Below are 22,291 nucleotides of genomic sequence, written 5' to 3' on the forward strand. Positions count from 1 at the left end.
CCTCAGCTGCTGTTTCACTGACTTTATTTCACCCCTTCCCGTCGGGGAGTCTCGAATGGCCAGATGAAAGGAGGAGAACTCTCGTCCGCAGTTCTCCAGACACTAGATATATGTATATCTGTGTGAGTGTCCTACCCAATCTTCGATCACCCGCCCCGAACAGGTTTACCCCAAACGGTTTAGGGGAAAGAAGGAGAGCTCTTGCCTGCAGCTCTCCGGACACTAGATATACATATATCTGGGTGCGTGCCCTACCCAATCTTCGATCACCTGCCGCGACCGAACCTAACAGTGTTCAGTCTCCTAAGGATTTTTGTCAGAAGTTGAGAAAGATTCACACAATATTCACTTGTCAATCCGAGGTGATACTGCTTTGAAAGTAAATAATATCAGACCCCTAATGGGACTACACCCCTTATAGTCTCACCTTTGACTATATCCAACCAAGATATATCCGAAGATACTGTAAACAACCACACACCACGTGGAAACCATGCCAAACGGTCAGTGTCACTAGTAAAGAACTTGTGCACTTACCCTGGCTTTTTGTGGGGGATGATTAGTCCCAATTCCAGTGGGGGAGGCTGAAAGCAGGTCTCTCTTTGTGGACGTCCAGAAGTGGAGGGGCGTCCCTGGTTAGGGATCCGAGTCAGGGCTCCAGCTGTTGAGGGAGGACAATAACCCTTCACGGTTGACCAAGTGAGTGTCAAATTATTATGTTGATTGCAATCCACAGATAACCACACGGAAACAATGTTCTGTATTGGGAGGATTCAAAGAATCTCTGATCCCGTTTATTTTGCTTAGCATTTCATATTGTTTTGAGTATTTTAATAGCCAATCAACTCTGCAGCCATACTACAGTACTATAGGCTAACCAATGTTAGTATAATTATTACGGAAACACATATATGATCATATTATCATCGTTAGTTCGAAGCACTATGGAAATTTTACAAGGTCAATCCTGGCCTAAACTAGTTAGATAACAGGAGCGGGAGTCTGACAAAATGTTCTTGAAATAAAAAGTTAGTGTGAGAAAGTACCATGGGAAGAGAAAGAAAGAAGTATGTTATGCAAGGAGTGATAATAACATGATTTTAAAGCAAGCAGACAAAATGGAGTTGCTCTAGCATGAGTATGTCCTTTACACAGGTAGAGTCTGTATCAGAGTGCAGCAGGCAGAGTCTATATCAGGAATGCAGCAGGCGGAGTCTGTATCAGGAGTGCAGCAGGCAGAGTCTGTAACAGAGCGCAGCAGGCAGAGTCTGTATCAGGAGTGCAGCAGGCAGAGTCTGTATCAGGAGTGCAGCAGGCCGAGTCTGTATCAGGAGTGCAGCAGGCAGAGTCTGTATCAGGAGTGCAGCAGGCAGAGTCTGTAGCAGAGTACAGCAGGCAGAGTCTCTATCAGAGTGCAGCAGGCAGAGTCTGTAACAGGAGTGCAGCAGGCAGAGTCTGCATCAGGAGTGCAGCAGGCAGAGTCTGTATCAGGAGTGCAGCAGGCAGAGTCTGTAGCAGAGTACAGCAGGCAGAGTCTGTATCAGGAGTGCAGCAGGCAGAGTCTGTATTGGGAGTGCAGCAGGCAGAGTCTGTATCAGGAGTGCTGCAGGCAGAGTCTGCATCAGGAGTGTAGCAAGGACTGGTACGCAACTTTACACAACTTAGACTGCAGAACAGGAACGTTCCACTACAGCCAACCCAATAGATGAAGACCCAATCAGGATTCCCCACATTTAAAAAAATTTGTGGCAGATCACTTATTTCACTACTGTACAAATAGTGTAAATAAAACCCACACCTCTTCCAGTACAGCCAACCCAGGAGACGGAGACCTAACCAGGAGTGTTCACATTGCCCTAAATGAGGGCCTAACACCACCGAAGTGTCATCAATGTCATCAGACTACAAGTAGTTTAACACAGACTCATACCTGTCCTACTACAGCCAACCCAAGAGATGCAGACTCAATCAGAAGTGTTTACATTTTAAAAAATAGGGCCTAAGACCACCATTTCCGTGGCCAACAGATTGGAGATGGTGGAGTTCAACCTCTTAGCTTTTTCATGTGTAGGATGAAACAATCTTTTACGTGACCACAACAGGGGGATTGAGGGCTGGCTGCAGTGCTGAGAGAGGGCAGAGTACGGTGAAACGGACAAACCGATAGACTGTGAGTGAGGTGCAGGCGAAGATGTTATGGTGGATTGAGAAACGTGTGGTGTGATCAGAGAAACAAACACAGCAGGCATGTCTGCTTCACTTACAGCTGACGGGTTGTCACTCAGCCTAACTGCAGCGGGTATACAGCTGGTTCTGTTGGACACCTGCGTGACACCAATTGGCATGGTAACAGAGGAGGAGGAAGAAGCAGCAGAGGTGTTTGATGGGGCAGCTGATGGTTGTTTATTGAAAATCAATTTAGAGTTTATTACATTTACGTACCCGTTTGGGGAGAATAATATCTGCACCAAATGCTCAATTTCACTACAGTATAACTATAGAAATGCATGGAGACCAAACCTCTTCCACTACAGTCAACCCAATGGATGGAGACCCATTCAGGATTCCCCACATTTCCAAAAATTAGTGGCAGAGGCCAGCAAAGTGTAATCAATTTCACTATAGTAGAAATAGTGTGAATGAGACCCACAACTCTTCCTGTACAGACAACCCAAGAGATGGATACTTAACCAGGAGTGTTCACATTGCCCTAAATGAAGGCGTAACAAACACCACCGAAGTGGCATCAATTTCACTAGAGTATAAGTATTGCAAAGGAGGCCAAAATCAGTTCCTCTACAGCCAACCCAATAGATGGAGACCCAATCATGATTCTCCACATTTCAAAAAATTTGTGGCAGACACTTGCAATGTCTCATCAATTTCACTACAGTAGAAATAGTGTAAATAAGACCCACACATGTTCCAGTACAGCCAACCCAGGAGATGGAGACCTAACCAGGAGTGTTCACATTGCCCTAAATGAGGGCATAACACCACCAAAGTGGCATCAATGTCATCAGACTACAAGTAGTTTAACGCAGACCCAAACCTGTCCTACTACAGCCAACCCAATGGATGGAGACACAATCAGAATTCTCCACATTGCCCAAAATTAGGGCCTTAAGACCTGCAGCAGCAGCAAGAACAGACACAGAAGCCATATCCCAGGCTGCAATTTCAAGAGATCAATGTAGCACACTCAAAATGACAACATCGCCTACTCTGTACAGTCTGCAATTGGGGTGCAAAAGTCCTTGGAGATTCATAACTTGTTCATCTTGATGAAAGTTAGGCGGTCTACACATTCAGGGGACAGCTGGGTGCTCTTATCCATCAAGGCGCTACCAGCAGCGTTGAAGACATGTTCAGAGAGAACACTGGCTGCCGGGCATGATAAGACCTCCAAGGCATGAGAGGCGAGCTCAGGCCATTCATCCATTTTTGAAGACCAAAATGGAAAAGGGTCCAAGCCCTCCCTGATGGTATTGATATTGAACTATAGATACTCCTGCACCATCCTCTCCAGTCGTTCACTACGTGTCAGACTTGTACTCTGTTGTGCTGGCGCCTGAGCTGGAGCAAAAAATGTGTGAAAGGACTCCCAAAAATTGCTTCTGCCACTTACTCTGCTGCTGCTGCTAATGTTTTGGTGTTGACGAACTGACGTGCCGGAGGTTGAAAAACTACAGCTGTGATGCACACTGTGTGCCCAACTGTTACCTTGGGGAAAACCTTTATTAAGGTTGCTTAAAAGCTTGTTTCGATACTCCAACATAAGCGGGGCCCTTTCCAGGGTGGGAAGCATCTGGCAAAATTGACTCTTATAACGTGGATCTAACAGAGTGGCAACCCAGTAGTCAGCATTATTTCAAATCCTAACTATTCGGGATCATGTTGCATCAAGAAGGCACTCATATGTCTGGCTCTTCCTGGAGGTCCAAAGCCAGGCTGTATTGTGGGTTGTGTGACACTGATGTTTGTTTCCTCCGTCCCCTCCTGCCAACCACCTTCAAGCGAGAGGGGATGATTATCCTCTTCATCCTCTGACAGCTACTTGCCCATCACCTCTTCCTCCTCCATTAGTTCCTCAGCTCTTGCACCTTCACTTACAGTTTGCCTGGTATCACCAAACCCCCTCGATTGCTGTAATCCACCGTCACTTGGCATCCGCCTGTGTGATGACAGTCTGGAAATTCGAGACATTGGTATGCCTTCCGCATCCTCCTCTTCTTCTGGGGCCACCACCTCCTGCCGCAGGTTATTCAAAGATTGCTCCAGTATGTATATGACCGGAATAGTGATGCTGATGATGGCATCGTCAGAGCTAACCAGTTTAGTAGTTATTTCCAAACCGTGCAGAAAGGTGCAGAGGTCCTTAATCTGTTCCCACTCCGTAAACGTGATATGCCCTAAGTTCATACTGCGTTGCCCCAAGCTATACGTCATGACATACTGCGTCAGAGCTCGTTGCTGCAGGCACAGTCGCTGCAACATGTACAGAGTAGAATTCCACCACATCGGCACATCAAAGATCAACCTGTTAACTGGCAGGGACAAAGACCTCTGTATCAATGCAAGTCGATGACATGAGGGGTGCGAACAGCGGAAGTGAGCGCACAGCTTCTGTACTTTGTGACGCAGCTCATCCAGGCCAGGATAGTGGCGGAGAAATCGCTGTAACACCAGGTTGAGGATGTGAGCCATGCAAGGCACTTGTGTGAGCTTGCCTCGGCCTTGGGCCACTAACGGGTTCGCACCGTTATCGCATACGGCCTTCCCTGGCTCTAGGTTCAGTGTAGACAGCCATTGCTCAAACTGAGCCTGGTGAGCTGCCCACAACTCTTCACCTGCATGACTGCGATCTCCAAGGTATATTAATTTGAAGACTGCCTGATAACTGTGAGCCCTGATTGCGCAGTACGGAGGTGGCGTGTATTCGCTCTGCACCCTTGGAATGCGTGTCTCATTAAGGCAGAGGTTGAGTGCACAGGTGGAGGCCCTAGAGGAGGTGGAGGACGCAGAAGCAGCGGAGAAAGTGGGAAATACAGAGGTTTCTTCTACAAGATAAGGGGATTACAAGATTTGTGGAGCAGCCCCTTCCCGCCTGCCCCCACAGCCTCCAGAGTCACCCAGTGCCCAGTCAGCGAGATGTAAACACCTTGGCAATGCTTACTCGTTCAGGTATCTGTGGTGAAATTCACCCTGGCACATGTAGATTTAGAAAAGGAATGGGTTATGTTGTCAGCTTTCTTAGAGAAGTAATGGTGACTGGGCAACTGGTACTGGGGGACTGTGATGGCCATCAGTTTTCAGAAACCGTCTGTATCTACCAGGCGGAAAGGCAGCATTTCCGTGGCTAACAGTTTGGAGATGGTGGAGTTCAACCTCTTAGCTTTGTCATGCGTAGGATGAAACAATCTTTTACATGACCACAATTGCGGGACCGAGGGCTGGCTAAGGTGCTGAGAGAGGGCGGAGTATGGTGAACCGGAAAAACTGGTGGAGCGTGAGGTGCAGATGTTACGGTGGATTGAGAAACATGCAATGTGCTCGGTGAAAGAAACACAGCAGGCGTGTCCGTTTCTGTTACAGCTGACGGGCTGTCACTCAGCCTGACTGGAGCGGGTAAAGAACCGGAGGTTCTGCGATGGGAGACCTGCGTGACAATATTTGGCACGGTAACAGATGAGGAGGAAGAAGCAGTGTATGCGTTTGATGGGGCAGCTGATGGTTGTTGAGGTGCTCTGGCCCGCATTTCAGCGCGGTAAGATTCCCAGCGTAAAGAATGTTGTTTGAGTATGTGAACGTTCATGCATGTAGTAGTCAAATTATTGCATTTTTCCCTCTACTAAGTTTTTTATTGCAAAGATTGCAGATAACGTGAGTTGGCTCATCCTTTGCAGTGACTGCTGACTGCTGGCCACAGCCACGATTGTGGCTAAGGATGCAGTTCTCCTCGAGTTTGCATCACTCCGTGTCTGCGCTGTACGGTGAAATGTAACCTCCTCGTCTTCCTCCTCCACCTCCTCAGATGAGCTACTCGGCTGCGCGACTTTGGGTTCACATCAAGTAGGATCTTCAACCTCATCATCATCCAATGTGTTAACCCATTCCTTGCCCTCAGAGTGACCCCTCTCTTCTTGTTGCCCTGACAGCACAGTACAGTCCGCATAAGCCACAGGTATCTGAGTTTCATTGGGATCACCTCCCTCCCCTATGGTTAACGTCTGGTGATGAGGGTCAGAAACCTGCTCGGACCCTACTTCGTCCTGCCCCGAATCCAAGTAAAAAAAATTTTGGGCATCGGTGCAGATGCTTTCCTCCCCTTGACTTTGTGACTGTTTGGAGTACACTTCTGATGCCCATGGTATAGAATGGGTGAAGAGTTCTACAGAGTCGCCCATCTGTGGTTGGCTACAGTCAGTTGGGCAGTTGGCCAGTTGTGACGCGGGGGGATGCATGGGTAATTGGGGTGCCACCTCTATGGACTGTACTGCGTGTGATGTTGAGGTGGAGGAAGATGAGGAGAGGGCACTGGAAGCAGAGCTTGCCATCCACTGGAGCACCTGCTCTTTCTGAGCCTTATCAACAAGGCGTATCGCTGTGCGGCTGCCAAAGGGAGGGAGTGCAGTAGGCCACCCACTAACATAAGTTGTCAGTTGTCTTTGGATAGGACCTGTTTGTGTTGGTTCACTAGTGCTTTCACTAACATTATCACGTACCCCACGTACACGTTGAACACTAAGCTTATTCCCCCTTCCACCACGCCCTCTCTTTTTCACACTCATGTTGGTCAGATACAGTGGTAGGAGCACGCAATTAACTAAAGAAAAATAAGTTTTTTTCTGTGAAATAGCTCAGCACACATCTGAGTTTCAGCGACACTAAATGACAAGGTAAGATATGGCCTGCCATATAACGTTACTAAACAACAAAGGAGATTTGTTAGTGTGCATGAGGCCGAAAAAACCTACGAGATATTTTCCAAACAATTTCAAACTGAGATGTCCCCTGCTGTATTACTTTAGGAACAGAAGAAATTTTTTTTGGAATGTGGATGAGGCCAGTATCACATAGAATATATGCTCAAAATATTTCAAACTCAGATTTAGCCAGCTGTACCACTTTACTCGGAACAAAAAATACTTTTTGGGTTACTCTGCATAAGCTCTGCGTCCAGCTGACTTTGACCGCCACTGATGTAGTAGCTTGCTTATAGCTCTGTATGACTTTTGGCACAGGAATATTTTTGGACTGGGCCTAGTAAGAGAAGTTTTTATTTTTTTACTGTGAAACCAGGACAAGTTCAACGCCACTGAAATAGGATCTGCCTTTTAGTAGACTGGATCAACTTTGCCACAATAAAAAAACCTTTGGTGGACTCTGCCTGCCAACCAAAAATATATATAGGTTTGACTCTGCGTACAAGCTGAATTTGACCACCACTGACGAAGTAGCTGGTTTATAGCACTGTATGACTTTTGGCACAGGAAAAAATATTTTTTGGACTGGGCGTAGCAAGAGAAAAAATGCATTTTTTTACTCTGAAACCAACTGAAGTTCAACGCCACTAAAATAGTATCTGCCACTAGAAAAAACTTTAGTGCACACAGCTTTCAATATCACAATAGCAACAGAAAAAAAAACAGATTTAGTGCTCTGCAATAAGAAGCTCTGCAGACTGTGCAGAGCACAATTTCCACCCCACTAAATGAAAAGGTGCACTGCGCTTGCTTCATCACATTAGCAAGCGCAAAAAAACATTCAAGGTATAGTGAGACATGGAGCTCTATACCAGCGGTGCACAGCACTATTGTATGGCATGGGCCCTCTGTTTCTGTCAGAATCTCAGTACTTGCACAAGAACACCAAAAATATGCTGCACCAGCGGTTGCAGAGGTACACAGGCCAGGAATTATCTACACTATCTGACTACCACACAAGCGCCCATCTATCTAGCTAATATCTCTCATTACACAGGAGAACACTGAGCTGCGTCTGTCTCCAGCAGTGACATGGACATAATGGCGTTGAGGGAACATGGCCGCTTTTTATATTGAGAGGACATGTGATTTCTGCAGCCAATTGTAGAAGCCCTTATGTCTGGACAGTGTTGATGCTTCCTGCGCTATGATTGGCTGGCCGCGCTTTCCTCAGTTAAAGTTACCGCCTACAGAAAAAGAAAAAAAACATTGCGCCACTGATCTGACCTGATCTAAGCTCTCCACAGCCCCCACACTCACCTGGCACATGTCACTGCTCATCATACACTTGCACTATGCTAACAAAACTGTTCAAAACGCCGTGGTTGCTCTGTATTTGCGGTCCCGCGCAAATTCATCAAACTTTTCCGATTTTAAGAAAAATTGCTTGCCTTTGCAGTCACAAATCCGAATGTGCCATATTTGTGCCAAATTTGAAACTTTCGAACATTCGCCAAACAAATTTGCTCAACACTAGTCATAAGGGTAAAGGGAAAAATGAGGAAGAATAGGTCATGCATTCTCAATATTTTCCACTAGAGGTCAGTGTTGTTTTACTTCAGTAAAAGGGACATTATTTTAGAAAGTTAAACAATATTAGCACAAAACAGAATTTCCCACTATAAAGCAAGATCTCATTTGGCAGGGTTACCAATAACAGTTCAGTAGCTGGCAATGAAAATGTGAATCCAGTGTGGTATGAATCTATGTTGTATCGATCCATAATACAGCAGCTCATACTGAGAGGCTGCGTCAAGCGTCTTTTTTTTTTCTCTACGTGAAAAACATGAATACAGATTTATACAAAATCTGCGAGAAAATTTGCAGCACGTCATATTAGGAAGAAATCGCCCCCTAGAATGAATTCTGTATGGAAACCTCCCCCCGCAGAGTGCCTATAGCGCTGAGGGTCTGATTTTACACAGAGTATTTTTATCATGTTTTTTTTCTATTGTGCTTTCATTGACATTTTCACAGTTTTCTGCTTAAAACACTGGACAATTATATAAAACACAACAAAGCAGAATATTACAATGTCTATATACGCAGCTTTTGGGAGGTTTGGGGTCAAAAAGTGACAAAATAAAAACTGCTACCAAAATTGGTTGTTAAAAATTGCATTAAACACTTGAAATACAGGGCGTTATAAAACTCTTGAAGGAATTCAATTAGGGAAAATTGGTCATTGGAAAGGCGGCAAAAACATATTTACAATAAATATTTTCCGTGACTTTGTGATGTATGTAAAAGTCACTAGCCACAATCCAACTAGACTGTTTCTGTCCTCACTCAATACACTTGCATTGAGCAAGGCAGAGCCCATCTAGTCAGATTGTGGCCAGGAGTATGCATATCTAAAACTTGTGGTCACATGACCGCCGTTCTATAGGCTCATCACACTTTTTTTGCATAAATTTATATTGAGGCCCCTCCTGTAGTATCATCACTGTGGTAGATCGCTCACTTAGCTGCACATGGAGGTAGACACAGGTAAGCTGTCTCTTTAAATCTCTTGTTGGTTTATTAAAATGCGGCATAAACCAACATTGAGTCCATAAAAATAATCACGGCCCTTTGGTCAAAATAGGAAAGCAAACAAAGCAAAAGTGGTCATGCAAAACACAGTCCTTGTGTTAGCAGGGGTTCACCTGCCCAGAGTTTAGCAACTCCACATGGTTCTGGTCAGCTCGACACAATCATGTCTGGAGTTAGTGACTCGCCCCCTGGGCTGTGGGGCACTCGGATCCGGGCAGTAGGGGAACGATGGGAGTAGTAGTGGCAACCCGGTTCCGTGGCTCAGGGTGGTCAGGCCAGTGGTAGTCCGTTATGTGCTGTTGATTATGTCCGACTACGCCACCCGTGGATTTGCGGTCATTAGGAACCGCCGCTGCAAGGCAGACCGCTGGGGCTGATGATGTATGCAGCTGAGATGGTGTGACTCCCCACGGGAAGAGTGCGGCCCCAGGACAGTGTAGTGGATGTTGGGAGTGATGGTAGTGAGAGTCCCAGTGCTGATAGTGCTGGAGGAGCAAGGAGCACGCAGACAACAGGTTGCAGTCCAGGGTCTTTACTAGAACAGGTAAATTGACCCACAAACAGTCCCAGCTAAGAGGGGACCTGGATGTCTGAGAGCAACAGGGAAATTGGCCCTGGTCAGGGTGAGGGTGTATGCCTACCGTGCTTTCTGTGCTCCTTCTGGCTATCTCCTCCTTATAGGGTAATAGCCCACGTTTCCGAGCTTTCCGTGTATTCTCGCCTGTATGGCCTGCAACGTGGGTTCCTTTCTGCTCCCAGCCTTGTACGGCTTTGCTGGTCCCTTCTGTTGTGGCAGGGCCTCCAGGCTTCTTAGGCCAAGGAATATACAGTCCCCTGCGGACTGGTTCTCTGCTGGAGGATGTGGAATCCTCCCAGCCTCAGACACCAAAGTCTGGTAAATTAAGTCCGTTATCTGCCAAGACAGGCTCACTTCGCCTCTTGTCTCTGGCTTGTGGCTCTCCTACTGCCACACTTCCTCTTAGGTGCAATACAGCTGTCCCTCTCTGCTCTGGGACCTGAATCCTGAGACAGGTCGTCCAGCTCTCCCTAACCCTGCCCCCAGCACCAGCTTTTATAGGGGCAGCCAGCTCCCCCTACTGGCCTGAGACAGGAGGTACTGCATGCTAATGTTCCCCTGACTAGAGAACCTCCCCCTTGCTCTCAGACACAGCTTTATTACATTTTGTGGCATCCAGGCCAGGGTGACACATTAGCATCCCCAGACTTACTGAACTGAATGCCTCAACAGGTCGAACATTTAAACCCCAGACCACACCCTGGGGTGGAGATATGGTGAACGACCTCCCACCTGCTCTATAGTCGTTCACCAAAAAAAATGGCCCATTTAAACATGGCTGATTAATCCTCTCAGCACATAACATGCAGGAGAAGACTTCCAGGTTTCACATCACTGAAACTAATAGGCTCAGTGAAACATATCTCCCCTCCAGCACTCTGCAAGTGACTTTGTCACATCACATATAGAGTCTCTCCTACAGTGTAATCACATATAGAGCCCCCCATAATATAATAACATATAGAGTCCCCCATATTGTAATCACATATAGATGTGTGGCACCCCAGGAGTCCGGTTGCCACAGTGGCATTGGCTCCCTCACAGAGGGTGATGCCATGCCTGGAAGCAAGGAAGGGTCCCCTAATCAGGTTTGCCAGTGTGACACCCCAGGGGTCTGGTTGCCACAGTGATAGAGATATTACGTCTGAGAGCAGGTGGGAGGTCCTTTGGTCAGGGATCCTGTGCATGCCACACCTCCTGCCCAGTCTTGGGAGGGGAAGAACTTCCCCTGTATAAACCCTGGGCTGAGGCAGGGTTAGTCAGTCAAGGAGAGTAGAGACAAGAAACAGCAGAAGCAATACTACTACGAGTCAGGGGCTGGCAGCTGCAGAGCTCTCCCTGACTGAGAAGCTTTCTTACCGGACCCGGCGTCCGAGGCTGTGGGGACTAACTCTTACCCAGCAGCAGAAGCTGACCGGCAGGGGATTTCAGGTCCTCAGGCCCAGAAACCCGAAGGCACGGTCACACGCGTGGGACCAGCACCGCCATCGTGGAGCGGAAGCCATTAGAAGGCCCCGAGTCACCGGCCATACGGGTGAGCACCACACGGTACACTCAGGGACGTGGGCTACTTATATCCGCTTCTAGCAAGGTAGCCAGAAGAGTACAGTCAGTTTGGGAGGCCTACAACTCCGCCTGGCCAGGGGAGATCCCATCTGCTCAAGGACTGACCAGGCCCCGTTCACTAGCAAGTACTCCGGGAGGGTCTATCGTTGTTACCAGTAAAGACCCTGAATTACACCGCACCGTCTCTGAGTGGTTCCTGCTACCCCCATCATCCACATCTGCTGCCCTGAGGCCATACCCCTCCCGTTGGGGGTTATACCATCTACGCTGCACCATCCATCCACCGGCCTCAGCGGACTGTCCTGCAGCGGCAGCTCCATAGCTGCATTCAACGGGTGGCGTAGTCGTCCTCCATCTACCGCTGTTACATCGCCGCGCAGTTTGACTCCCTGGGCACGGACCGGGTCACCGCCACGAGACTACAACCCTCAAGAGATCCGGCTCCGGGTAAGCTCCCGCGTGCGCAACGCAGCGCGACACAGGCCCAGGGGCGCGTCACCAGCATACAACACTTTCCTGGCTCCAGACCAAAAAGGGGAGCCCCTCCCCTTTACACTGGAATCTGGAGGCGGGGTTAATAAGCGTGAGTTGAGAGGAGTTGGAGAAAGGAGGACAACGAGGAAGGACTTGGGGAAGGGAGCTGTGAATAAGCTCGCCCCAGAGGGAAGCGCAAGTGGGAGCGACACTTAAGGAAGGCCCGAGCTGCCTGCCATACAGGTGAGGAAAAAGACGCTTTACTCAGGGACGAGGGCCGCAGCATAGCTTCAAGCAGCAGGGCCAACGAGAATAGCGCAGAGGGAAGGCCTACAACTCCACCTGGTGAGGTGGATTCCCAACTTGGTTCCAGGCCGCCCAGACCTCTACTACCAGCTAGTACCCGTGCCCCGGTCGGCTTAACAAACCACAAGTAAAGATAAGAGGAAACCGCCATTAAGCTGTGGACTGGTCATTATCTGCGCCATCACCTGCATTACACCGCACCAACAACATCTACCTCCACAATTCTACATATACTGCCCTGGAGCTTAGCTCTGCCTGTGGAGAGCTGAACCAACTCTGCTGCGTCACCACCAGCTCCAGTGGATCTGCACCGCAGTGGTGGCCCTATATAGCCGCATACCACAGGTGGCGTCACGAACATTATCTCCAAAAACTTTATTCACCTTTTACTTTCCCTTTAATTAACCGGGTCACTGCCACCGTGACATCCCCCAGCATCCACCGGCCCGGCTACCGAGTACCCCACGGCCCAGGGGGCGCGTCAACCTGGCGTCACGAACAGGATAAACAAAGCCCGGTATAACTGGGTACTGTGTGCTATAGACTTTACTGAACTCTATCATCACGTCATTTGCCGTCAGCCGAGGGGAAGTTGGAGGCCCGATCCGGAACCACCGGGTAATCGATGCCTCTCGCCGGCAGAGCGGCATACTGGTACGTCAGCAGAAACCCAGGACCTGGCTGAGGTTCACTAGGGGGGAGGAAGATGCCCAACCTGGGAGAGGATTCAGCAGCAGGCGCAGTCGCCGCCACTGTAAAGCCGTTATCAATGCCATATATACCAGGTGCGGCGTGGTTGCCCTAGTACTCAGGGGAGTCGCACACCCTAAGCGAATTTGAGGAGAGACTGCTCAGTTTGTTTCAAGTGTACCCCCTGTCTGAGGAGCAAAAAGTCAGCATCCTCATAGGCCAGCTAATCGGTGCAGCCCAGAGGGAGGTGAAGTCCAGGCCGGGCAGGGACAAAAGCACTGTTAAGGATATTCTGGCCCTGTTGAAGGAAACCTTTGACACCCGCACAGCAGCAGAGATTTAAATGAAGTTCTACGGGTGCAAACAAAGGGTGCAGGACAGTGTACGGGACTATGCTCTAAACCTGCAGGAGCTGCGGGCCATTAAACAGGTAGACCCCTACAGTGTGCAAGACGAGGACAGATTGCTAACTGAGCAGTTTATCGAGGGGCTCCTGTCTAACGCTCACCGGACACAACTGCGCATTATGGCTCTGCAAAACCCTGATCTGGACTTTGCGCAATTTAAAGACAGAGCAATCCGGGTGCTGCGAGAATCAAAGCCAAGTGGCACTGCACCCCTCCAGCGCCCAGCTGTAACATACCACCAGGAGGTGGCATCCTTTTCCCCGGCACCTGTGGAGGCTGACACGCAGACCCTAGATAATGACCCCTCTGCAGACCTACGCCTTCAGGTCCAGGAGCTGACCAAAAGTATGGCTACACTAACCAAAACCGTGCAGGCCATGCAAGTGTCTCCAAAAGAAAGAATCCAGCTGGCCTCCAGTCCAGATGACGTCTCGTGGTGACGACAGAGAAGGATTCCACCGACCAGAGGGAGAAACAGCGATCGCTGCGACCAGGACTGACAACCCATCTGCCGTCGCTGTCAAAAGGCGGGGTACCTCGCAAGATTCTGCGATTTAAACGAGCAACCCCTGGGGCAGAGGGCCAACCCCCAGGAGTAAGACGACCAGGCCCACAGAGCTGGCGAGACAAGTACGTGGGAGGACGACCGGTCCTACCTGGCGTGCTTGTTGGTATCTCGATGAATGCGGTGCTGGACACTGGTTCCCAGGTGACAACGATGCCACATATCCTTTATAAATGATACTGGACTGATTCAGACATTACCCGCCGTCCAGATGAACATATTAACATCTATGCCAGCAATGGTCAGCCCTTGCCTCAGGTGGGGTATAAAGAGGTGACCATAAAGGTTGGCCGAGTAGAATTGCTATCACAAGGGATGATTATTGTTGATATTGATCGCCGAGAAAGCCATCCTATGATAACCTTAGGCACCAATGTGATAGAGAATTGTCTTGGGGAAATTATTGTTTTGTTGCAACAGGTCGCAGAGTCTGCCAGCTCTGGTCAGCAGCGAGTTCTGCAAAAGGAGATCAAACCCCTGATGCAGAGACAACAGGTAGAGCTGTCTGGAGGAGAAGTCGGCATTGTCAGAATGAGTGATCCATTTCCCATTGCAATGCCCCCTAGGAGTGAAATGTTAATATGATGTCGGGTAGCCATAGGTCTCAGGGGTCAAGATTATCAGGTCCTGGTAGAACCCGTGTACTCTGATAGTAGGCCCACCATCTTGACAGCCAGGGGGTAGTCGATGTCCGCAAGAGGAGAGTACCGATACGCGTCCTGAATTGTGGGGAGAAAGATGTCCATTTACCCCGGTATGCTACCCTTGCTAAGTTATTCACTGTCAGTAACAATGCAATAAAGGCAGTGGAACCCTTGCCTCCGTCCGAACAGGCGGAAGACAATGGCCCCAAGGGTCAGATGGAGGATTGGTGTCAGAAGCTACAAGTAGGCACTGACTCAACCCCTTTGCACCAAAAGCATGGAGTATACCTGGTAGTCCAAGAATATGAGCGAGTCTTTAGCAAACACCCACTAGACTTTGAGCAGGTAAAAGGGGTCCAACATCATATCCCCACAGGAGATCATCCCCCCATTAAAGAGAGGTACCGGCCTGTACCACCAGCTCACTATCAATGTGCCAAAGGACTGTTACAGGAGATGAAGGAGGCTGGGGTAATCAGAGATAGTTGTAGCCCCTGGGCAGCTCCATCAGTCCTCGTTAGAAAGAAAGATGGTACAATGAGGATGTATGTTGATTACAGGCAGATTAACCGCATTACACATAAGGACGCCTACCCATTATCCAGAATTGAGGAATCATTAGCTGCACTGAGATCTGCTATCTATTTCTCCACTTTAGATCTCACCAGTGGGTATTGGCAGGTTTCTGTGGCAGAGGCGGACAGAGACAAGACCGCGTTTACGACACCAATGGGCCTCTGCGAGTTCAACTGCATGCCATTGGGGCTCTGCAATGCCCTGGGAACTTTCCAGCGGTTAATGGAGTGTTGCCTAGGACACAAAAACTTCGAAACCATTCTGCTGTATTTAGATGACGTAATCGTCTACTCAAAGACGTACGAAGATCACCTGGAGCACCTGGCCAAAGTGTTCGAAGCCCTATCTGGTTATGGCATGGAAGTAAAGCCGTGCAAGTGACTCGCCCCCTGGGCCGTGGGGCACTCGGAGCCGGGCAATCGGGAAACGATGGGGGTAGTAGTGGCGACCCGGTTCCGTGGCTCAGGGTGGTCAGACCAGTGGTAATCCCTTTATAAGTTTTAAGCGATGTCCGACTACACCACCCGTGGATTGCGGTTATTAGGAACCGCCGCTGCAAGGCAGACCACTGGGGCTGATGATGTATGGAGCTGGGATAGTGTGACTCCCCACGGGAAGAGTGCGGCCCCAGGGCAGTGTAGTGAATGGTGGGAGTGATGGTGGTGAGAGTCCCAGTACCGGTAGTGCTGGAGGCGCGAAGGAGCACACAAACAACAAGTTACAGTCCAGGGTCTTTACTCACAGTTCATTTGTTCCGGGTCACTTCTGTCAGCAGTGACCGCCCGAGCCGTGCTGCGTCCACCAGGTGTGGGGCTCGGTCAACTCCCAGGCAGCTCAGAGGTATGGCTCAGGACCCCCTTCAATCCTTCCTCTAGCCTGCCTCACCAGTGACCCACTTTTGTCCATCTGCCGCGGATCTGCGCGGGTAAACGTGGGCCCCGTTCCCCGCTGTCCTTTATGGTGCCTTCCTAGCAGGTTTGAAGAGGTGCTGCACCAATAAATGGTCACAGCCTCCAGTCTTTGGCTGAGGGTTGTTTCACCTCCACCAACTTGGGATCCGGTACCCTTAATCTGCCTGACCCTTCACCCGGTATTCTCGTGGGTTCTTAGGGTCCCTTCCACCTTCTTGTTCCTGAGCCCCTCTGTTCCTCTGTCTCTTCTTCTCCTCTTTTCTGCTCCTCCTTCTTCTCCTTTCCCGTGGAGCTGGGCTGAGAAGGAACCACAGCTCCCCTTCACCTCCTCTCTCTCTCCACTCTACTCCTCGGCCTTTCTCTAGGCCCACTCTGGAGTAGAGCTCCTACAGAGCCTCTACTCCCTGTCTTCTCCTCAGTCTGCACAGACTGACTGAACTCCACCCAGAGCTAAGATGGTGCCCACTTTTTATACCTCCCTATAGCCATGAGCCCAGGTGACCAGCAACCAATGGGCTCCTATCTACGCTCAGGAACCAACCCCTATCTGCTCCTACATCACTGGGTTTTCCTCCCCCCTCCCCACTCCAGCCAGGGACATGGTCTGTCGTACCTTCATTTCTGTCTAATGGTAGTACCGTTGAGCTCTCCCTCGGAAATGGGGTGAGTGTGCTGTATGCAGCTAACTGAGCCCTGGTCCATACTCCATCCTTACCCGGGAGTGGAATACCACACCTCTGGCAGAGGTGCAATACCCCTGTAGCGGCCAAGCCCTCGGGGCGCTACACAAGTGCCACCTGTTGAAGCCCAAGGTGCAGTACCTAGGTCATGTGGTAAGCGCCGAAGGTGTAGTACCAGACCCTGAAAAAGTCACCGTGATCAAGGTCTGGCCAAGACCCTCCACTATCAAAGAAGTGCGGCAGTTCCTCAGGCTAGTAGGCTACTACAGGAGATTCATCAAGGGTTTCACCAAGATAGCAGCAACCATGCAGGACCTCTTAGTGGGCCAGTCAAAGAGGGCCAAGATCCCGAATCCTCCGTTCAAATGGGGTAAACCAGAAGACGAATCCTTCACTCGACTGAAAGTGGCTCTTACGGGAGACGAAGTCCTGGCCTAACCCGACTATGGCCAACCCTTTATACTCCATATGGATGCCAGCAACATAGGATTGGGAGCGGTGCTGTCCCAGGTACAGCAGGGCAGAGAGAGAGTGATTGCCTATGCAAGCAGGAAGCTCCGTCCCACGGAAAGGAACCCCGACAACTATAGTTCCTTTAAGTTGGAGTTTTTAGCCACAATCTGGGCTGTAACAGAGCGCTTCAAACACTACCTCGCCTCCTCCAGATTTACAGTCTTCACGGATAACAACCCGCTGACGCACCTGGAGACTGCAAAGCTTGGTGCCGTAGAACAACGATGGATGGCTCGACTGTCCAACTACGAGTTTACCATCAAGTATCGGGCAGGGCATAAAAACGCTAATGCTGATGTGTGGCGCCCCTGAGGGTTTAGTCGCCACAGAGGTACTGCATCTCACCCAGAGGTGTGGTATCTCAATCTCAGGTAAGGATAGAGTGCTGCCCAGGACCCTAACACCCCCATCCAACACTACACTACTCCAGAGCAGCAGGAGGGGCAAGATGCGTCTCTTTTCCTGCTGAGCCCTGTCCCTGGCTGGAGTGGGGGGAAACAAGTGAAGGGGAACCATGTATTGGGTGTGGGTGGAGGAAGAAGATTAGGGGAGCACTTAGAAGGAGGATACAAAAGAGGGAAGCAATCTTGGGAATGTAGTCAGTCTGAGGAGAACAGTGAGAGGAGCAGGAGCTCAGCAGGAGCTCTGCTCAGGAGGAGGGCCTAGCCAGAGAGGCCCAGGACAGACTGAGGAGAAGGAGCAGGAAAAAGAGCTCCAGGAGCGAAGAGGGGATCCCAGGGGTACGGGCAGTGCTGGAGGCCACCCGTACGCCCGAATCTACCAGGCGGTGGAGGGATCGAGCCGCAGAGGGGACCGGCCCCTAACCAGTGAGAATTATAAAGTTCAACTAGAAACCGGAGGCTTCTGTACTTTCAGGGTGCAGTTGCTACATCCGCACTCATTCTCTAAAAAGGTAGCCACATAGGTTCCAGGGAACTCCAGGTTGCCCAGAAAGATCCGAGGATACCGGCTTGGGACACTGTTTGCGAGGCGCAGGGCAGGAAGGGTGAGAGCCAGCGCAGGAAGATGGCTGAGAAGGGCATGTAGAACGGGGTCCTGTCAGGCACTCTTGAAATACCTGGGGGATTGCTGAACCCCTGCCCGGTGAACGCAGCACAACGTGGGAAGTTATGATCTGCAGTCGTAACCAGGAGCAAAGTGAGAACTGTGAGTAAACCCAGAAGACTGCACCCCACTGTCTCTGTGAATTATTGCTGCGCCATCACCCCCTGCACTACACTGCCCAGCATCATCTACAACATCTATAACATCTACACTGCCCTGGAGCTAAGCTCTACCTGTGGAGAGCCAAACCAACTCTGCTGCATTAACAACAGCTCCAGAGGACCTGCTCCGCAGCGGCGGCTCCCTTTAGCCACATACCACAGGTGGCGTCACGAACTTTATATAAAAGCTATAAATCCCCTGTAAATAACCCCTTTTAATGACCACCCTGGGTCACGGACTGGGTCACCGCCACTGTGACATCTCCCCTAGCAATGACCGGCCCGGCACCGAGTAACCCACGGCCCAGGGGGCGCGTCATCGATGCGCTGTCCAGGATGCCCAACTTGCCAGATGGGGGAGAAGACCCGGAAAAGCTGGAGGAGATAGAGTTACCGGCTTTCCATCATCACGGGGTGACCCAGTACTCCCACTGTGTGAGGAACAAGCTCTCCGCCAACAGAGAGGCCACGTTTAACCCATTGCCCCACCATGGATGGGCAGAGACGCAGGATAGCGTCCCGGCTGTCCACCTAGTAAAGGAGTTGCTGACACAAGCTGACTCACACCTTGATCCAGATGCTCCACAGGAGACCCAACAGTTGTGGAAGGAGAAGGGCAAGCTGTTCATCTATGAGGGAAAGCTGTGTCGAAGAAGCATCAACTTCCGGACACACGAACTGGTCTGGCAGGTGGTAGTCCCGAAGCGGGATATGCCAATGGTCTTAGAGGCGTACTACGATGGAGCAGGACACTTCGGGTGGAAGAAGTTGTAAGTCCTGCTACGTGAGCGATTCTACTGGGCTGGCATGAGGAAAGCAATCAAGAGATGGTGTCGAGAATGTGGTCCATGCAACCTGAGAAGGAAAGACCGTGATGGCCAGAGGGCTCCCCTGCAGCCCATAATCACTAAACAACCACTTGAACTGGTAGCCTTGGACCACATGAAGCTAGCCCCAAGCCGGTCAGGCTATGTCTACGCTCTCACCATAGTAGACCACTAATCCCGATTCCTGGTAGTAGTGCCAGTGAAAGATCAGATGGCTAAGACGGTAGCCAAAGCATTTCAACAACACTTTTGTCACCCCACGGTTACCCTGAGCGAGTGCTTACCGACCAAGGCTCAGCCTTTGAAGAAAAAGTGTTTCAAGAATTTTTGAACTTGTATGGCTGCTAGAAAATAAGAACGATGCCATATCATCCCCAGACCAACGGGTATTGCGAGAAAATGAACCAGGTGGTAATAGACCTGTTGAAGACATTGCCCCTTGAGGAACGTACCCTGTGGCCAGAGAAGTTACCAGATTTGGTGGACCTATACAACCACATCTCAGTGAACTCCACCAACGGTACACCCGCTTACCTGATGAGAGCAAGACCTGGCAAGTAACCCATTGACTTAGAAATTGGGAGTTTTAACACCTGAAATGACATCACCAGATGCAGACTGGGATACGAAGCGGCAGCAACAATACCGCAAGGTGCAAGAATGTGTGGAGAGAAGGTTGTCCCAGGGAAGACAGTAGAAAACTTATAATCAGCACGCACCTGCAGTTCCCTTGTCACCAGGAGAACAGGAACTCAAAAGGAAAAGATGAGTTCACAAATTAGATGATCAGTGGGAGGTTGAGCCATACACCATCTTACCATCAAATTTTGACAACACCAAGGTGTGCCTCATCAGTAAAGATGGAGGAGAGACATCAGCGGCAGTCTCACGAGACCACCTGAAGATATGCCCTGATCAATTGAGACACAAAGAGGAAGATCAAAACAGCCCCCATCACACAGAAAAGAAGGAAGAGACGGTCCAAACCATCCTTGGAGAATTTCCCCGGTCCTGGACGCAGGTGAATCAAGCAATCGTGGTATCTGTCTTAACCTTTCCCCAAGTAGCCTCACCGGAAGCCACAGAGACTCTAGAACAGCAGAGAGACCAGTCAGCCCCAGAAACAGATGCTTCATCAGCAGCGGATCAGGAGAATCTACCCCCTGCTAGTGGTGAATCTGTCATACCCATGGTGAGTTTAGGAGTTCGCAGAAGGCGATCTGGTATACCAGTACTACGTAGGTCCACAAGAAGCGTAGTGAATAATGCAACCACCATACCAGCGGTAGACACTAGAGACCCGGGTAGGTCATTTGCAACAACTGTACTGCATAGATCAACCTATAGTACCATAGGTCAGCTCCCTGCCTGTTATAGGGACTAAGAAGTAGTAAAATAATAGTATATGGTGTATAGTTGTAACCGTTAAGTAATCCTGAGTATATATAGTTATTCAATTTATGGACAAATGGACCACAGGACTAGGTGTGGTCAGTACAATGCTGAATAAAGTTGATTGTTGGCCTTGAAAATAAACCATAGGCGTGGCTGAAAACCAGGCCCACCAACAGGGTGCCCTGAAGTCACGCCAAGGGACGATACACGAAGTGGGTTGAGGCGGTTCTCACCAACCAACCTTCAGGTATCCAGAAAAAAGTCAATTCCTGGATTGTGGCGTAAAGACTAAGCGCCGCAGTGACTGCTACCAATTTATGTTGTGTTTTTGTGATTTTTGCTTTTTGAGACTTTGTAAACTATTTGTAATGTGAATTGTTATTGTTGTTAATTGTTCAATTCAAAAGGTGTCCTCAGTCTGGGAGTACTGAATTTAACTAGGGGGGAATGTGGCGCCCTAGGGAGTCCGGTTGCCTCCCTCAAAGGGGGTGATGCCATGCCTGAAAGCAAGGAGGGTTCCCTAATCCGGTCTACCAGCATACAACCAGGGGTGGATTAAGAGTAGCAAGGGCCCCGGGCAGTTTAGAAGGCGCGGGCCCCCCCCCCACACCTGATTTATCACGTGACATGTCACATGATCCCCTGTGATAGATCATGTGATAGTTCACGGGAAATTAATTTGGCACAATATTAATTGTGCTGCCTCATCTGAGAGCAGCACAATATAGGGGCAGATACCCTGATTCCAGCGATGTGTCACTTTTTCAGCTGCTTGTCATTTTGAGAAAATCACCGTTTCATCTGCTGCAGATCTAGCAGCTCTCTGAATGCTGCGCTCTGTATAGCCCCACCCACACCACTGATTGGCAGCTTTCTGCCCATGCTCAGTGTACACAGAAATCTACTGATCAGTGATGGGGGTGGGGTCCTACAGAACTTACTAGTCATCTAGTGATAATTACCTTCTGACAAATCAATGATTTTATCAAAACAACACTAAGCAGCCCAGTAAGTGACACATTACTGGAATCAGTGCCTCTAACCCTACATTATGCTGCTCTCAGATTAGGTGGCAAAAACATGATGACAGATTCCCTTTAAAGGAGCTGTAAACACAAAAAAGTTTGTATTAAAAAAAATACAAGCCATTTGTGAAATTAACTTTTTTTCATTGTTAATTCACATTAGACTGTATCTTCAACACTTTTGTCAGCAGGTCTTATTACAGACTCTGAATAGGGCAGCTCTCTCCCTCTCCCTCAGCAGAAAGTCACAGCATGGTTAAAAAACGGGATCTTTTATGATTTTCTCATAATAAATAAAAAGGACATGCAAGTCCTCCAAACTATTTTCCATTTCTCTATAGGGGTGGTCCTAAATCTTTCTTGTTCTTTAGTTGATCACATGTCAAAA

The sequence above is a fragment of the Phyllobates terribilis genome, unplaced genomic scaffold (genome assembly GCF_046119375.1).
Source record: "Phyllobates terribilis strain yellow unplaced genomic scaffold, ASM4611937v1 Scaffold_37__1_contigs__length_12642776, whole genome shotgun sequence".
Taxonomy (NCBI): Eukaryota; Metazoa; Chordata; class Amphibia; order Anura; family Dendrobatidae; genus Phyllobates; species Phyllobates terribilis.